The sequence below is a fragment of the Phyllobates terribilis genome, unplaced genomic scaffold, assembly GCF_046119375.1.
Source record: "Phyllobates terribilis strain yellow unplaced genomic scaffold, ASM4611937v1 Scaffold_208__1_contigs__length_3488620, whole genome shotgun sequence".
Classification (NCBI taxonomy): Eukaryota; Metazoa; Chordata; class Amphibia; order Anura; family Dendrobatidae; genus Phyllobates; species Phyllobates terribilis.
In genome coordinates, this window is record NW_027362968.1 from 1213571 (window position 1) to 1234455 (window position 20885).

At 42.9% G+C, this 20885-nt stretch overlaps 1 non-coding gene across 1 annotated transcript; it reads right to left on the bottom strand.

Annotated features, from left to right (window-relative positions):
- Positions 1-6402: 6402 nt before the first annotated feature.
- Positions 6403-6474, bottom strand: TRNAG-UCC (transfer RNA glycine (anticodon UCC)). Its single transcript has one exon. It is a non-coding gene; the product is annotated as a tRNA-Gly (tRNA).
- Between the last annotated feature and the right edge of the window lie 14411 nt (positions 6475-20885).

Sequence of the window (20885 nt, forward strand, 5' to 3'; positions counted from 1 at the left end):
GTGTATTATCTCTGTAATGTGACATCACTGTGTTTATTATCTCTCTACTGTGACCTCACTATGTGCATTATCCTTGTACTGTGACCTCACTATGTGCATTATCTCTGTACTGTGACCTCACTGTGTATTATGTCTGTAATGTGACATCACTGTGTTTATTATCTCTCTACTGTGACCTCACTATGTGCATTATCCCTGTACTGTGACCTCACTATGTGCATTATCTCTGCACTGTGACATCGCTATGTGCATTATCTCTGTACTGTGACATCACTATGTGTATTATCTCTGTAATGTGACAACACTTTGTTTATTATCTCTGTACTGTGACCTCACTATGTGCATTACCTCTGTACTGTGACCTCACTATGTGCATTACCTCTGTACTGTGACATCACTATGTGCATTTTCTCTGTACTGTGACATCACTATGTGTATTATCTCTGTAATGTGATATCACTGTGTTTAGTGACTCTGTACTGTGACATCACTATGTGTATTATCCCTGTACTGTGACATCACTGTGTTTATTATCTCTGTACTGTGACATCACTGTGTTTATTATCTCTGTACTGTGACCTCACTATGTGCATTATCTCTGTACTGTGACCTCACTATGTTCATTTTCTATGTACTGTGACATCACTATGTGCATTATCTCTGTACTGTGACATCACTATGTGTATTATCTCGGTAATGTGACATCACTGTGTTTATTATCTCTCTACTGTGACCTCACTATGTGCTTTATCTCTGTACTGTGACCTCACTATGTGTGTTATCTCAGTACTGTGACCTCACTATGTGCATCATCTCTGCACTGTGACCTCACTATGTGCATTATCTCTGTACTGTGACCTCACTATGTGCATTATCTCTGCACTGTGGCCTCACTATGTGCATTATCTCTGTACTGTGACCTCACTATGTGCATTATCTCTGTACTGTGACCTCACTATGTGCATTATCTCTGCACTGTGACATCACTATGTGCATTATCTCTGTACTGTGACCTCACTATGTGCATTATCTCTGTACTGTGACCTCACTATGTGCATTATCTCTGTATTGTGACCTCACTATGTGCATTATCTCTCTACTGTGACCTCACTATGTGCATTATCTCTCTACTGTGACCTCATTATGTGCATTATCTCTGTACTGTGACCTCACTATGTGTATTATCTCTGTACTGTGACATCACTATGTGTATTATCTCGGTAATGTGACATCACTGTGTTTATTATCTCTCTACTGTGACCTCACTATGTGCATTATCTCTGTACTGTGACCTCACTATGTGCATTATCTCTGTATTGTGACCTCACTATTTGCATTATCTCTGCACTGTGACCTCACTATGTTCATTATTTCTGTACTGTGACCTCACTATCTGCATTATCTCTGCACTGTGACATCACTATGTGCATTATCTCTGTTCTGTGACATCACTATGTGTATTATCTCTGTAATGTGACATCACTGTGCTTATTATCTCTTTACTGTGACATTACTATGTGTATTATCTCTGTACTGTGACCTCACTATGTGCATTATCTCTGCACTGTGACCTCACTATGTTCATTATTTCTGTACTGTGACCTCACTATCTGCATTATCTCTGCACTGTGACATCACTATGTGCATTATCTCTGTACTGTGACATCACTATGTGTATTATCTCTGTAATGTGACATCACTGTGCTTATTATCTCTTTACTGTGACATTACTATGTGTATTATCTCTGTACTGTGACCTCACTATGTGCATTATCTCTGCACTGTGACATCACTATGTGTATTATCTCTGTAATGTGGCATCACTGTGTTTATTATCTCTCTACTGTGACATTACTATGTGTATTATCTCTGTAATGTGGCATCACTGTGTTTATTATCTCTCTACTGTGACATTACTATGTGTATTATCTCTGTAATGTGACTTCACTGTGTTTATTATCTCTCTACTGTGACCTCACTATGTCCATTATCTCTGCACTGTGACCTCACTATGTGGATTATCTCTGTACTGTGACATCACTATGTGTATTATGTCTGTAATGTGACATCACTGTGTTTATTATCTCTCTACTGTGACATCACTATGTGCATTATCTATGTACTGTGACCTCACTATGTGCATTATCTATGTACTGTGACATCCCTATGTGCATTATCTCTGTATTGTGACATCACTATGTGTATTATCTCTGTAATGTGACATCACTGTGTTTATTATCTCTGTACTTTGACCTCACTATGTGCATTACCTCTGTACTGTGACCTCACTATGTGCATTATCTCTGTACTGTGACATCACTATATAGATTGTAAAGCCTAATAAAGACTTGCGTCCATCAAGTTCGACCTGTAAGTTCTGTAGTTGCTAAAGTTGATCCAGAGGAGGGCAAAAACCCCAAATGATTTGGCCAATCTTCACCTGAGGAAAAATTCCCTCCCGACTCTGAAACCAGCAGTCAGAATAAATCCCTGTATCAACTTACTATTTTATTCTATTTTTAAGTATACGCTGAAATCTGCCTGGTATCTAGAAATGCATCCAGTCCCCGCTTGAACTGGTTTAGTGAATCCGACATTACCGTCTTCTCACTCAGTGAATTCCATATTTTCACTGCTCTTACCGTAAAGAACCCCTTCCTATGCTGGTGCTGGAAGCTTTTCTCTTCCAGTCTTAATGAATGCCCTTTTGTTACCGTAATATCCCTCCTTTTGAACAAATCCCGGGCAAGGTCTCTATACTGTCCCCTAACATATTTGTACACATTTATTATGTCCCCCCTCAACCTTCTCTTTTCCAGGCTGAATAGTCCTAGTTTTGCCAACCTCTCTGGGTATTGCAGTCCCTCCATTCCACTTATTAATTTTGTTACCCTCCTTTGTACCTTTTCAAGCTCGTTTATATCCTTTCTATATATTGGTTGCGACTAATCAGCAGAGCGGTGTTTAAATTTGGCGCTAATACTGCTGATTGGTTGCGGCCGGCGACAGCGACCAATCAGCAGAGTGTTGTTAAAATTTGGCACCAAAATTGCTGATTGGTCGCGGCCGGCCACCGCGATCAATCAGCAGAGCGGGGTTTACATTTGGCGCCAGAATCGCTGATTGGTCACGCCCGGCGGTCGCGACCAATCAGCAGATCGGAATTTAAATTTTGCGGCAATACTGCTGATTGTTCGCGGCCGGCGACTGCGACCAATTAGCAGAGCATTATTTAAATTTGGCGTCAATCTCGCTGATTGGTCGCGTCTGCCGTCCGCGACCAATCAGCAGAGCGTTGTTTAAATTTGGTGCCAATCTCGCTGATTGTTCGCGGCTGGAATCCGCGACCAATCAACAGAGCATTGTTTAAATTTTTCGCCAAAATCGTTGATTGGTCGCGGCTGACGGTAGCGACCAATCAGCAGAGCGGTGTTTCAATTTGCCACCAAAATCGCTGATTGGTCGGGGCCGGCGGCCGCAACCAATCAGCGTCGTATTAGTGAGGACCGAGGAGCGGTGCTGCCTGTGCGGGTACTTCCGCTGCCAGCAGCTGGGAGATGAGCGGCTGCTCGCAGCAGAAGCATCCCGACCGGCGGTGCCGCTCCTCGGTCCTCCGTTCACACTTGCCGTCGGGAGCTCATAGCGCTGTTTAAATTAGGCGCCAATCTCGCTGATTGGTCGCGGTTGGTTGGGGCATTAAAACCGTCTTGTTAAACCACTCTGAACTCCACGTCTCTTCCAAGGGGCATTAAAACCGTCTTGTTAAGCTACTGTGACCTCCACGTCTCTTCCAAGGGGCATTTAAATGGTCTTGTTAAGATACTGTGACCTCCACGTCTCTTCCAAGGGGCATTAAAACCATCTTGTTAAACCACTCTGAACTCCACGTCTCTTCCAAGGGGGATTAAAACCGTCTTGTTAAGCTACTGTGACCTCCACGTCTCTTCCAAGGGGCATTAAAACCGTCTTGTTAAACCACTCTGAACTCCACGTCTCTTCCAAGGGGCATTAAAACCGTCTTGTTAAACCACTCTGAACTCCACGTCTCTTCCAAGGGGCATTGATATTGTCTTTTTATTCCACTGTAACCTCCACCACTCTTCCAAGGGGCATTAAAACCATCTTGTCAAGCTACTGTGACCTCCATGTCTCTCCTAAGGGGCATTAAAACCATCTTGTTAAGCTACTGTGACCTCCACGTCTCTTCCAAGGGGCATTAAAACGGTCTTGTTAAGCTACTGTGACCTCCACTTCTCTTCCAAGGGGCATTAAAATGGTCTTGTTAAACCACTGTGAACTACACAGCTCTTCCAAGGGGCATTGAAATGTTGTTTTCAGTTACCTCTAACCTCCACGACTCTTCCATTCACTGCTAAGGCCAACAGTGTACTGGAGTCCCAGTTGCTATAAATGGAAAAAATGGTTTAGTTAAGGCCCTCTGACCTCCATGTCACTTCCAAGGGGCATTGGAGTGCCTCGAAATTTTTGGTAGGCATTGCACTCACTGTATGCCCTATAACTGTGTAGCCGAACCGCTCCTTTTGGTACAGAAACATATCCTACAAGACATGTGTGGTTGACTGGCCTGATATTGATGTGAATGGTCCCTGTTCCTCCTGCTCTTTCTCCTTTGCCACCACCTCATCCATCATTCATCACCTGAAGCTTTGTTTTAACAGGAGTCATAGAACTGGGATAGTAGCAGGAAAACATCCAGAAATCCTCAGAGGAGGTAGGATATGCGCCAAAACGTTGACCACCTCAGGCCTAGCCGCTACTACATACATGAGCTTGCATTCCAAGGAACAGAAAGCTAATGAGATGGATAGCCTCATGATCATAAATAATTTACTCGTTGTGTAGGAGGCCGACCATTGCTGCTGTTTACCTTCTGAACTTTGTGTTGAAGCCTGATTGACCCAGGACCCGCAATCCTCTATGTCTGGAGGACGTGTTGCATCACAGTGTCCAGCTGTATCCCGGCTTCCACAATATTAACCCAGTGTGAAGGCGTCAGTGAGATGGACCATCCCTGGCCACATTCACTTGTCCACGTGTTTGTGGTTAGGCTGTCCTTCCCACTAAATGCACTGGGGAGGTCACAGGTAATGTTTTGGTATGCGCGCTTGTGTATAAGGCGCACCGAGACAAATAGGGGCAGCTGGGGATCGTTTATGGACACCCAGCCGCCCCCAGGCGGCTGGGGACCGTGTGTGGGCACCCGGCCGCGGGGCGGCTGGGGACCGAGTATGGACACCCGGCCGCCCCCTGGCGGATGGGGACCAAGCGTAAACACCCGACCACCCCCGGCGGCTGCGGACCAAGCGTGGACACCCGGCCGCCGGGCGGCTGGGGACTGAGTATGGATACCAGGCCGCCGACGCAGCCATGACGTGGTGGCCAGATTCCGCCTCCACATGCCTAAAAGGCCCAATTTCAAGTGCAAGCAAGCAAGCAGTATGGTATTGCAGCCTGGGGGTGGGTGAGTGGGTGGCAGGCTGCATACTTGCTCTTTCATTGCAAGGAATGGGGGAGGTACAATTGAACACTGCCCTGGGACAAGGACTTGCACGGGGATAGTTGCAAGTCTGCATCTTCTGATGCGGCAAGGATTATTTCTGATGGGCACACTTTTAGGCAGTGACCTAGGTGTCAGAGATGCATCCAGGGGTCTTCCCCATGCTGTTCCCATGTCTTTTCAGCACTGTATGCATGTGTCACACAGCACATGGCCAGATAAGGTTGTAAAATGTTAAAATGACATTTCCCGGTGATTGCATTTGTCACGGTTGAAAGCAATGCAAAAGTGCAAAAACGCATAAAAAATGCTACTTGTGAACATAGCCCAAGGTGTGGAGGAGTATTTTTGTTTTTGGTTATTTATTTTACCTTATACACAAGTCATTACCCTGGAAAGGATGTTCCTTAACATATTTCACAGGAAAACAGTTTCAGTTTCATTTTTGGACCTTCTATTGTGAGCCCGTAAAAGTGGCTTAATACTTCTGACCACGTTATTGACAGCAGTGACCTGGGGGTCAGAAATGCTTCCTGGGGCGATCCCCATGCTGTCCCCATCTCATTTGAGCACTGTCACTATCGTTTTGGGCACTTTTTAGGCTTTCTACAGACTGCCGGGGGTGCCGCCGCAAAAATGCTTGGGTCTCCCATAGGGACATTGGGTTCATTGCTCGGGTCCGGCAACCGAGTATCACGGCGAGCTCGGGCCGAGCTTCGAGCACCCGAGCATTTTAGTGTCGCTCAACACTAGTCCCTTTCTGATATTTAGTGCTGTGTGCAGTTTCTGTGTTACACCCAGACAGATGAACCGCTGTATACTCACACGTATCAGATTCCTGAATGTTTGGAAACTTTTCTAGTTTTTTTTTTTATCACAAAACATGGAGATGCTGGGGATTGAACCCAGGGCCTCATACAGGGAAAGCATGCGCTCTACCACTGAGCTACATCCCCTGTATGGACACCCAGGGATTTGTTCTCATCTACAAGAGTCACTAATCTATGACTATCTACTAATAGATTTTCTCTATTATTTTTTCTCTTTTATAATCATGCAGCATAAATAACATCATATTCTCATAGTCTGGACTATTAGGGACAAGACAAAACTATTTTTCTTTAATTTTTTATTATTTGTTTATATTTAAAATATGGGGAAAAAAGGAGGCGATTTTATTTTTTACATCTTTTTTTGAACAGATTAAAAAAAAATGCAATTCTCCTTTTCCCATATTTTAAAGAGATTGTTCCCTACTGGATGGCGCTTTTCGATTGTCCCAATCAAATAAAAAGAAAGCAAAGAGCACTTACCTCCCAGATACGCACCATGACAAGCACTGCACCCCATGATGATCTCCTGACATTGCTTATGTCTGATGATTGGTTGCAGGCCATCAGCGGCGGTAGAAAGGCGGCATCACCTGCAGGAGAGATTACACTCTTGTGTCAGTGTGAGCGGGCTGTCGTCGAGAGCAGTCACATTAGTGACTGCTGATGTGACTGCTCTCCAAGTCATCCGGACTGTCATGGGACAGTATGGATTATATTCATGGCGGACAGGTGAGTATTATGGTGGTTTACTATTTTTTGTAGTTTACTGGTGACAAGGGCATCAGGGATTAGGTGTTAAGGTGAGCATTATGGTGTTTTTTAATTTTTTCTCTTTTACCGGGGACAAGGACTTCGGTGGATTAGACATTAAGGTGAGTATAATACTTTTTTATTTTTATTTCAATAAAAGAGTGTTTGTCTTTATTTAAAATAAAGGACTTTATTCTGGGTGTTTTTTTTTACAATCTGACTATTGGGTTAGTAATAGGGCGTCTTATAGATGCCTCTCCATTACTAACTTGTGGACTTGATATTAGCGGCCATAAAACAGCTGACGTCAACCCCACAATCATTAACCCACTTGTCATCGCAACAGGGCAAGTGGGAAAATCGGAGGCTAAGCATCAGATTTGGCACATTTTATTGATGTACGATTTCTGGGGCGGCTGAGAGCTGATGTTTTTAGTCTAGGAGGGGGCCAATAACCATGGCCACTTCCTAAGCTATTAATATCAGCCCGCAGCTGTCTGTTTAGCCTTTGATGGTTAGTGAATATAGGGGGACCCCACATCAATTTTTGTTTGGGGTCTCCCCTTTAATAATCAATAAAGGCTAAGCAAACAGCTGTGCGCTGATATTAATAGCCTGGGAACCTTAATGGGTATTGACCTGTTCCCAGAATATTAATATCAGCCACCAGCCGTTGACTTTCCCTTTGCTGATTATGAAAATGACGAGGGACCCCACTTATTTTTTTTTTATTAACAAGCACAGTAAAATAGACACCTAAGGTAACCTTAGTTCGCAGCCTCTAGGTGCTCCAGCAGCTGGAAACTCCCAAAACCTAAAATGTCCCTCAAAGTTTCCCATGAGATTTCTGGGCCTTGCAGCTGCCGGGAGACCCGTTGGCTTTGAACTCTACAAGGTTACTGGAGTTCAAGCCACCAGGTCTGACAGTAGCTCTAATGTGGGACTTTTGAATGCCGCAGTGCCGGACAGGCGCCGGGAGCTGAATGCAGCTCACATCATTGTTGCCTGAGATCAGCGCCGAGCAAGAGACAATGATGGAAATTGTAGTCAGCACCCCCAGGGTACATTATGTGTAAAATAAAGAATTAAATTTAAAAAAACAGAGTGGGCTCTGGCCAAATTTTCATAACCAGCAGAGGGAAAGCCGTGTGCTGGGGGCTGATATTACTAGCCAGGGAAAGGGGCCATTAGCCCAAAATGTTCCCTGGTTATCAATAACAGCTATCAAAAGACTGACCGTCACTTCCAAAACAGAAAACTGGTTTGTACAGGTGCTTACTAAGGGTAGCCATCTCTATATATAACTAACAAATAAAGTAGCACTCTGTAGCGCTATAGCATGCAAACATGAAATATATGAAATTTGAATAGCATTACTGCTCTAGAAAATAGAAATAAATGAGAATTCTTAGCGCATAAATTGGCCAATTCATGTGTATCCGACAGCCACGGTAAGGCGACTCTCGTCACCTGGAACCTACCTGGTGTGAATCCAATCTTATACTTAAATCTACATGTATACGGGAGGGTAAGATCCTGCTATAATTAAAACCTCCTGAGGCTTAGGGATGGAGTGATCAGTCAGAAATCCTACAAATATATGTATATGTATGTAAATGTATACAAATATCAAAAGACTGACCCTCACTCCTCACTTCCAAAACAGAAAACCGGTGTGTACAGGTGCTTACTAAGAGTAGCCATCTCCATATATAACCAACAAATAAAGTAGCACTCTGTAGCGCTATAATATGCAAACATACTATTGTTATAGTTACTATTGTTATACTTTAGGAGGGCAATTTCACCATCTCCTTCTGCTACATCTACACCTTGCTGGTGATCCACTGACCAGCCCACCCGAGGTGTCCACAGGGAATCTGCCAGGTAGGAAGATTACCAGTCCAGGTCCTGTTCTAATAGATAGTTTTGTGGATTTGGGGTAACTGAGTGATAGGGACACATTATTATAGGGGCACGTGACACCCACATAAAATCCGTGTATATCTTGTAGGATGGCCCTGGTGGTACAGAAAAGTAAAAACACTGATGACTTTTTTTTTAGAGGCATTTGTATACTTTACCTTCTATTATTATTTATTCTATTTTCACTCATTTATATAACCTGATCATTTCCCTGACAGGTCGGTGAGTTGTTTATTGTTTAGCAATAATGTATCACCCACAACTATAAATGATAAAGAATAACATTCCATTCTTATCATTTACAGCAGAGGATAATTTACACCATATATAACATGTATATAATATCTACCAAAGCGAAAAAACGACTATTCTACAAACATGGAGAAAACTGATTTTTCTATCTTTTCCAACACAGATTTATATACATTTATATTCTATTAATCAGATGGGATATTTCTATTCCACATTCTCTGCCTCATTCACCAGTTGGCAGCAAACATGGCGGCCTGGCTGCTCTGATGTCACAATGCTCAGGATTAGGGGGTCACTCAGTTATGATGTCATAATGACATCATGGAATGTCCTGAGGGTATATAATCTCTGAGCACTGTGACCTCAGCGCCATTTCTTGAGTTGATGCTTTTGCTGAGACTTCACTTTGGTTGTGGAAGAGCAAACTAGTTTGTGTTACACATCTGGTGATTACTTCCATTTCTTCTTCTTGATCTTTGATCAGAGCACAATAACACCGGTGCCACCGGAGAGCTTAGTTCTCCAATATTCTATCAGCCAGCTCCAGGTACCTAAGTCATGAGCGCCCGGGAGCTGCGCCAGCTGATTGCTGACAATGAGGCATGGCTGCGCCGACCAGAAAATCAAGGTAAGTGAAATATTTGGGGGAGATCCACAATATTCCCACACTATAGGGCTTTCCTGGGAGGAGATATCCCTGGGGTATGAGGGGACACATTTCAGGACAGACAGTGCAGGTTAACTAAGGCCAAAATAAAGTCAATTCTTTCTAGGGTTCCCCTCGCCCTAAACACCACGGCAGTAGAAGGACCCATCACTATAGCCCAAAAGTGTTTGCTAAAATTGGAAATAATTCTGATAAATTCTTATTTGTTTATAGGTCAGGCCATAATTGTCCATGGACGGAGGAGGTCTCCTCCAAGAGATCAGGAAAGACCTTCTACCAGTGATGGAAGGAGGTCTTCTCCAAGAGATCAGGAAAGACCTTCTACCAGTGATGGACGTCAGAGAGACAGCAATGCTGTCACTGAGAGGAGAGGGAGACGGGCCAGAGATCCTCCACGGCGTAGAGGACAGGAAGAGAGCAGGGATAGAAGCCGCTCTCCTCTAAGACCAGCCCCTGCAGAGCCCTCCGGAGAGAGCAGCAGGGATGGCGGCCGTCCCCTCCCACCCATTCAACTGGAGGAAGTGGGTGTGATGACACCACCACTGCCACAGGTGGAGCCACCTGCACAAAACCTACCTGTGCAGGAGAGACCTTCTACCAGTGATGGACGGTCTCCTCCAAGAGACGAGGAAAGACCTTCTACCAGTGATGGACGTCAGAGCGACAGCAATGCTGTGGAGCCACCTGCACAAAATCTACCTGTGCGGCAGAGGCGGCAGCATTGGGTTCGCAGGAGAGCACTGCTAATTGCAAATCTCCCAACAAGGGATGTAACCGCACAGGAGGAGGCCGAGTCATGTATCATCTGTATGACCGAATATGAGATCGGAGAGCAGGTCACGGTCCTTCCATGTGACCACACCTTCCATCAGGGATGTATTACTAGATGGCTCCGCTCCAAACCTCTGTGCCCCCTGTGCCGTAACCACTGCTTCCATTGAAGCACCATGTTCATGGTGCAGACAGTGGTGGAGAACATACTGACCCCAGCCCAGGTAAGGGAGCAATGCATACATTAACACTACATTCATTACAAAACTGTAAAAAATATCACCTTTAACCTCCTGCTGTTCTGATCTCTCTTTAGTTTACCATCAGCTTTGGTCAACATCTTACCAAGCATGAAGGGCCATGAACACCCCAAAAACACCCGATGGTAAGTCACCTCTCATTCCCGCTGCCCCATGATATCTATATCACATGTGACATATAAGTAATTGTTCTTTTCTCCTTTTCATAGAAGGATGATCCAAGTCTGGAGAACATTGAGGAATTAGATCAGAATGACTTGTCCTTCATGTAAGTAGATATTAGAATTTGCTTTTTTATATTTTCCAGCTGATTATTAACTTTTTACTGGGAATCTATTGATGAGATGTAATAATTTGGCGTCTTCTCTTTACAGAAATCTGCAGAAGTTACAGATCATTTCCATAATGATCCACAGATCCCTCATCTGCTTCATAGAGACCCTGATTCCATCATGTGCAGAGATGCTGATAACAGCTGCAGCCCCAGACTGTGATATCCTCATATATTCCATTATTTGTCCAAATATTCCTAAAAATAAATAATATTTACCATCTCTATGTCTGGTTGTGACTTCACTATATAGAATGTTGTTACGTAACATTAGCAGCACATAATGATAAGTGAGGGAGGGATTTACCATTAGTTGGTATAGGGGTAGTGGCAACAGTTAAAGGGGATGTCCAGCACTCTTATATTGATGGCTTACCCTTAGGATAGGCGACCAATATCAGATTAATGGGGACGTGACCCCCGGCACGCGTGATCAGCTGTTCTTGGTGCCGGTTGGATGTGATTATTTGCAGACTGGAACAGCACAGCACCGACAACAGCATAGTGGCCACAGCGGGTACTGCAGATCCACTCTATTCATATGAATAGGGTCAGCTGTGCAGTACCTGGAAGCGGCCACTATACAGCTGGCAGAGCAGTACAGCACGGGCGCTGGCACCGCGTCCCACATTGCTTTAAACTGCTCGCGATACTCATCTCTCCACGTTCCTCCGCAGTTCGGTGTCTTCCGACTCTGGAGCATTATATGGGGCCCATACTGTATGGAGCATTATATGGGGCCCATACTGGATGAAGAATTATATGGGGCTCATACTGTATGGAGCAATATATGGGGCCCATACTGTATGGATCATTACATGGGGCCCATACTGCATGGAGAATTATATGGGGGCCATTATTCTGTATGGAGCATTATATAGGGTCCATTATTTTGTTTGGAACATTATATGGGGCCCATTATTCTGTATGGAGCATGATATGGGGTCCATTAGTCTGTATGGAGCATTATATGGGGCCCATTATTCTGTATGGAGCATTATATGGGGTCCATTATTCTGTATGGAGCATGATATGGGGTCCATTATTCTGTATGGAGCATTATAATGAGCCCATTATTCTGTATGGAGCATTATATGGGGTCCATTATCCTGTATGGAGCATTATATGGGCCCATTATTCTGTATGGAGCATTATAGCGGGTCCATTATTCTGTATGGAGCATGATATGGGGTCCATTATTCTGTATGGAGCATTATAATGAGCCCATTATTCTGTATGGAGCATTATATGGGGTCCATTATCCTGTATGGAGCATTATATGGGGCCCATTATTCTGTATGGAGCATTATATGGGGTCCATTATTCTGTATGGAGCATTATATGGGGCCCATTATTCTGTATGGAGCATTATATCGGGTCCATATAATGGTAGGTGGTAGGTAGTGTATGCTTCATCATCAGATCCTTATCACCCTATCAGATCCCGCTGGAGGTGAGGATATAAGTTAATTGACAGTTAAACAGTGACAGGTTGGGTGATTCTCTGCACTTCATAGGTAGTACAGTGTAGTATGGGTGGTATCGCATGTTCGAGTCCCTCATGCTTGGGGTGGGATGTGATGTCTCTGTGTGACAGGCGACAACGGCTCATGTAATACTATTTTTACATTTTTTATAACTTTCTTTGTTGGGATGGACGGGCGTAGATCATACGTGCCTTGTGTCTACAAGTCTGCCCCCTGGTGTCTGTAAGTTACTTTACATAAAATCCTCCAAATTAAAGGGGTTTTAAACTAGTATTTAAAAATGAATCCATGGTTGTCCAACAATATAAAGGAGCAGATACTTATCTTCCATATTCCTTCCGGTCTCATCTCTTCGTTTTCTGATTGGGGATGTCACGTGACCACTGCAGTCAATCAATGGTAACATTTTACCCACGCCAGAACAGAAAATGAGGTGACCGGCAGGAAACACAGACAGTGGTGCAGCACAATCGTGAAGGCAATTATTATTATTATGGGGTTTTTTTAGATACCACCATGGTTTTTTTAAAGAAAACCCCTTTAAGAACATGTTTGGATGACATTTCTCACTAATCTTCTGTTACATCCAGAGAGATGAAGTTCTGCACATTTATCAGTTCCCGGAATATTTGGAAGCTTTTCCAGCTATTTATCACAATAAACGGAGATGTCGGGGACTGAAGCCAAGGACTCATACATGCAAAGCATGCGCTCGACCACTGAGCTGCATCCCCTGTATAGCCTGTATGGGCAAATTCAGGGACATAGAGTGCTGCAGCCAATCACTGGGCACTTCCCCTTTAATAAATTTACTTACAGCTGCCTTTTGCCACCACAAGAAATGCTCCTCATTTGGGAACTGGAGAATTTTTCTCTTATAATTTTCACCACTTTTGTGCCATAAATTATGATTAATTTGTCAGCGGCGCGCGGCTACGCCCCATCCTGGCTAAGCTTAACCTGGTTTTTACAAAGTTGGCGGAGTTGGTCGGCACCAATCAAAACCATAAAAAGCCGAAGAATCTCAGGAGCAAAATGAATGAACCGGGGAACATGTTTTATCAGATACAGGAATACAGTGGAAACATTATACCGGCAGTATTGTATGGTACTGTGGGGTTGGTACTAATATGGGGGGGGGGTTATAAATGTTACTATTTGGGATTATTATAGGTTGAAAACATTAAAAATTAGTAATGTCAGTGCACAACGAATACCGCCATATAGAGCCTATATAATGCTACCATAAAATGTCCACATAATACTACTACATGGCACCTACATAATACCGCCATACAGAGCCTATATAATACTGCAATACAGAGCTCACATAATATTGCCATAAAGTGTCTATATAATACTACTATATAGCACCCACATAATACTACTATACAGAGCTCACATAATACTACAATACAGAGCCCACATAATATTGCCATAAAAAGTGTCTATATAATACTACTATATAGCAACCACATAATACTACCATACAGAGCTCACATATTTATTACCATAAAGTGTCTATATAATACTACTATATAGCACCCACATAATACCATACAGAGCTCACATAATACTACAATACAGAGCCCACATATTTATTGCCATAAAGTGTCTATATAATACTACTGTATAGAACCCACATAATACTACAATACAGAGCTCACATAATACAATACAGAGCTCACATAATACTACAATACAAATCCCACATAATACTACAATGCAAACTCACATAATACTACAATACAGAGCCCACATAATATTGCAATAAAGTGTCTATATAATACTACTATATAGCACCCACATAATACTACCATACAGAGCTCACATAATACTACAATACAAAGCACACATAATGCTACAATACAAAGCTCGCATAATACTACAATACAAAGCCCGCATAAAACTACAATACAAAGCTCACATAATACTACAATACAAAGCCAGCATAATACTACAACACAAAACCTCATAATACTACAATACAAAGCTCACATAATACTGCAATACAGAGCCCGCATAATACTACAATACAAAGCTCACTTAATACTACAATACAAAGCTCACATAAAACTACAATACAAAGCTCACATAATACTACAATACAAAGCTCACTTAATACTATAATACAAAGCTCACATAATACTACAATACAAAGCCCGTATAATACTACAATACAAAGAAAGCATAATACTACAATACAAAGCTCACTTAATACTACAATACAAAGCTTACATAATACTACAATACAAAGCTCACATAATACTACAATACAAAGCTCACTTAATACTACAATACAAATCTCACATAATACTACAATACAAAACCCGCATATAACTACAATACAAAGCCCGTATAATACTACAATACAAAGCTCACATAATACTACAATACAAAGCTCACATAATACTAAAATAGAAAGCCAGCATAATACTGCAATACAGAGCCCACATAATACTGCAATACAGAGCCAGCATAATACTACAATACACAGCTCACTTAATACTACAATATAAAGCCCACATAACACTGCAATACAAAGCTCACATAATACTACAATGCAAAACTCACTTAATACTACAATACAAAGCTCACATAATGCTACAATACAAAGCTCACTTAATACTACAATACAAAGCTCACATAATACTACAATACAAAGCTCACATAATACTACAATAAAAAGCCTGCATAATACTACAATACAAAGCCCACATAATGCTACAATACAAAGCTCAAATAATGCTACAATACAAAGCTCACATAATACTACAATACAGAGCCCACATAATACTAGAATACAGAGCCCATATAATACTACAATAAAAAGCCCGCATAATACTATAATACAAAGCACACATAATACTACCATACATAGCTCACATAATACTACAATACTAAGCTCACATGATACTACAATAGAAGGCCCACATAATAGTACAATACAAAGCCCACATAATGCTACAATACAAAGCTTACTTAATACTACAATACAAATCTCACATAATACTACAATACAAAGCTCACATAATACTATAATACAAAGCTCACATAATACTACAATACAAAACCCGCATAATACTACAATACAAAGCCCGTATAATACTACAATACAGAGCCCACATAATACTACAATACAAAGCTCACATAATACTATAATACAAAGCTCACATAATGCTACAATACAAAGCTCACATAATACTAAAATACAGAGCCCATATAATACTACAATACAAAGCTCAGATAATACTACAATACAAAGCACACACAATACAGCAATACAAAGCTCGCATAATACTACAATACAGAGCCAGCATAATACTACACTAAGATGACACATAATACTACCCTACATCACCCACATGATATTACACTAGAGCACCCACATAATACTACAATACAAAGCCCACATAATACTACCATACAAAGCTCACATAATACTACAATACAAAGCTCACATAATACTACAATACAAAGCTCACATAATACTACAATAAGAACACACATAATACTACCCTACATCACCCACATAATACTACACTAGAGCACCCACATAATACTACAATAAAAAGCCCACATAATACTACAATACAGAGCCCACATAATACTACAATACAAAGCTCACATAATACTACCATACAAAGCTCACATAATACTACAATATAAAGCTCACATAATACTACAATAAAAAGCCAATATAATACTACAATACAAAGCTCACATAATACTACAATACAAAGCTCACATAATACTACAATACAAAGCCCACATAATACTACAATAAGAGCACACATAATACTACCCTACATCACCCACATAATACTACACTAGAGCACTCACATAATACTACAATACAAAGCCCACATAATACTACAATACAAAGCTCACATAATACTACAATACAAAGCTCACATAATACTACAATAGAAAGCTCACATAATGCTACAATACAAAGCTCACATAATTCTAAAATACTGAGCCCATATAATACTACAATACAAAGCTCACATAATACTACAATACAAAGCACACACAATACAACAATACAAAGCTCGCATAATACTACAATACCTAGCCAGCATAATACTACAATAAGAGGACACATAATACTACCCTACATCACCCACATAATATTACACTCGAGCACCCACATAATACTACAATACAAAGCCCACATAATACTACCATACAAAGCTCACATAATACTACAATACAAAGCTCACATAATACTACAATACAAAGCTCACATAATACTACAATAAGAACACACATAATACTACCCTACATCACCCACATAATACTACACTAGAGCACCCACATAATACTACAATACAAAGCTCACATAATACTACAATAAAAAACCCACATAATACTACAATACAAAGTTAACATAATACTACAATAAAAAGCCCACATAATACTACAATACAGAGCCCACATAATACTACAATGCAAAGCTCACATAATACTACAATACAAAGCTCACATAATACTACAATACCAAGGTCACATAATACTGCAATACAATGCCCACATAATACTACAATATCAAGCTCACATAATACTACAAAACCAAGCTCACATAATACTACAATTCAAAGCTTACATAATATTACAATATCATGCTCACTTAATACTACAATACAAAGCTCACATAATTCTATAATACAAAGCTAGCATAATACTACAATACAAAGTCCACATAATACTAAAATACAAAGCTCACTTAATGCTATAATTAGTGTTGAGCATTCCGATACTGAAATATCGGTTATCGCCTGATATTCGCGGTATCGGAATTCCGATACTTAATTCCGATACTTTTACAATATCGAATACCGGAATCGGAAGTTCCCATAATGCCTGCGCTCTGCAGTGTCTCGGAAGGATGACAAGCTGGATGGCAGCGCTCAGCTGAGATCCAGCCTGTCATCAGAATGCCATCCCAGAATTCTCCTGATTGTTTAAAAGCCGGCGCGCGGTAAAAAGCCGCCGGCTTTTAAACAATCACACGGCCCCATACTGCTTCCCCGCAGCCTCCCACCCCGATCCTACGCTCCCCTCGCCACCTCCCATCCTGATCGTAAGTTAGGACCGGGGCGGGGAGCGCAGCACAAAGGAGCGGGGAGCGAAGGACCCGGGCGGGGAAGCCGGCAGTGAAAAGACTTCACCACCGGCTTTCCCGTTCTGTGCTGCGCTTTCCCGCCGGTTATTTCAAATGAACAGCTGAGGTATCAGGTGATGCCGATCAGCTGTTCATTTGAAGTCGCCGCGGTGCCCTCAGAGGGTTCATGTGAGTTCATGCTTCACTGCATTGCATGAACTCGCATGAACTTTCCCACGGCCGCACAGGTCAGCTTCACCTCCCAGACCATCAGCCCGTCATGATTGGTGTGTGCGGGTGTCTGTGCGATGTCTGCGGGTGTGCGGGTGTGCGCGGTGTCTGTGCGATGTCTGCGAGTGTGTGCGGGTGTGCGCGGTGTCTGTGTGATGTCTGGGGGTGTGTGCGGGTGTGCGCGGTGTCTGTGCGATGTCTGGGGGTGTGTGCGTGCAGGCAGACATAGGCCGATGTGACACTACTACTCCCATCGGCCTATGTCTGTCCCCCGTCCACTCGTGCCAGCAGGATCAGCTCGATGGGAGCAGTAGTTCCCATCAGCCTGATCCTGCTATATAAATTGCCCTACTGTGTCCCCAATAAATGTTAAATACATGTCATTGGTGGCCAGTGGTTACCTACAATAAATTAGTTTATACATTACCTGTCCCCGCCGATCGGCACCTAAAATAAAGTAAAAAGTAAAAAACTACACCTATACGCACCTAGACACCTAATTCCCCGAAGCCATCGATCTCCTGTAATAAAATATAAAATAATAAACCACAACCTTATCCTTACCCCTCCGTAGTAGTCCACGAGTGTCCCACGAAGATCTCCAGTTCAGAGCAGCCACATAGAATGTGACCGCTCTGAACCGCTGCCGCCGCTAGAATGATGGGGCCGTAAAGCAGCCCCGTCATTGCATAAGCGGGTTCGCCGGAGTTCAGGCAGCGCTGCTCCGGTAAGATGCTTTACGGCCCCGCTGTACCGGGAGAAATTCCCACGGCACAGCAGTGCCGTAAAGGAGGTCTCCGGAGCTACGCTGACTGAATGCACTCCGGTGACCTCAGTCAGGGGCTCCCGCTGCCGGGAGCGGACGTGTTCCCGGCAGTGTGAGCTTACAGCAGCCATGCACAGCTGTCACCATCTCCAGATGTGACAGCTGTGCATGGGAGATCAGCGCAGGAACGTGGACAGGTAACTATTTTTTTTAGTAAACTAAGAATTAAACAAAATGGTGTGTTTTATTTCAAATAAATAATTTTTTTCTGGGTGTAGTGTGTGTTTTTTCTTTTTAACACTTTGTAGGTTAGTAATGGGGGTGTCTTATAGACGCCCATCATTACTAACCTGGGCTTCATGGCAGCTGGCGCTGACATGAACCCCAGCCCTATTACCCCCTGCCACCGCACCAGGGCAGCGTGGAAGAGCGAGGCTAAGTGCCAGAGTTGGCGCATCCTATGGATGCGCCATTTCTGGGGCGGCTGACGGCTGGTGTTTCTAGCCTGGGAGGGGGCCAATATTCATGGCACCCTTCCTGGGCTATTAATATCAGCCCCCCGCTGTCTGCCTAGCCTTTGCTAGCTATTAAAATAGGGGGGACCCTACGTCATTTTTTTTGGGAGGTCCCCCATTTTAATAGCTAGTAAAGGCTATGTATTCAGCTGGGGGCTGATATTAGTAGCCTGGGAAGCTCCGTGGGTATTACCCCCTTCCCAGGCTTCAAACATCTGCCCCAGCCGTCTGCTTAACCTCCGCTAGAGACTAAAATTATGGGGGATCCCACGCCAATTTTTTTTTAAATAAATCCTTTATTTTAACACTAAATGACATTTGAGGAGTTAATAAAGATGCAGTCCCTAAGTTATTATTTATTTTTTAATTAATTTTTCCCAAAAATTTTGACGTGGGCTTTGCTATATTTTTGTATGCCAGCCAGGTACAGCATCCAGCTTCTATGAACGCGCCATTTTCCGGGGTGGCTGCGGACTGCAATTTGCAGCGGGGGGGGGGGTCCAGAAAGCATGGGTCTCCCTGCGCTGCAGATTCCATCCCCCAGCTGCCTAGTTGTACCTGGCTGGACACAAAAATAGGGAGAAGCCCCACGTATTTTTTTTTTAAATTATTTAAGGAAATTCATGAAATAATTAAAAAAAAATTGATGTGGGGCTTCGCCCTATATTTGTGTCCAGCCAGGTACAGCAGGCAGGAACGGGCTGCCCCCAACTACCAGCTGCCTATTTGTACCTGGCCGGACACAACAATATAGGGAAGCCCTTTTTTTCTTAATTATTTCATGAATTTCATGAAATAATTAAAAAAAAAAATACGTGGAGCTTCGCCCTATTTTTGTGTCCAGCCAGGTACAACTAGGCAGCTGGGGGCTGGAATCTGCAGCGCAGGGAGGCCCAAACTTTCTGGGCCCCACCCGCTGCAAATTGCAGTCCGCAGCCGCCCCGGAAAATGGCGCGTTCATAGAAGCGCTATCTTCTGGCGCTGTACCCAACTCATCCAGGGCCCTGGTGCGGTGGCTCACTGGGTAATAAAGGGATTAAGGCCAGCTTGGCATTATCAGCTGGCCCTAAGCCCGAAATTCATGGGGTCACGCCAATATTAGACATGACCACCATGAATTTCTAGTAAAGTATTTAAAAAAAACACAACACCCAGAATAAAGTCCTTTAATTGAAATAAAGACACAATTCTTTATTGTTCTAAATTAAACTATACTTACCGTCACGCCCATTCCAGCTGCAGCCAACGATCTCCTGCAATAAAAGAAAAATAATAAACCAACCTCATCCTTACCTTCCCATGGTTCCCATGACAGCTTCAGCTCTGCTACATCGAGATGACAGGCTGGACCGCAGCAGAACGCTGCCATCCAGCCTGTCATCCCGCAGACACTGAGAAGCGCAGGCATGCTTGCGCTCCTCAGTGTCTCTCTGTGACGGCATCCAGATGAGCCGAGGTCATGTCCAATGAA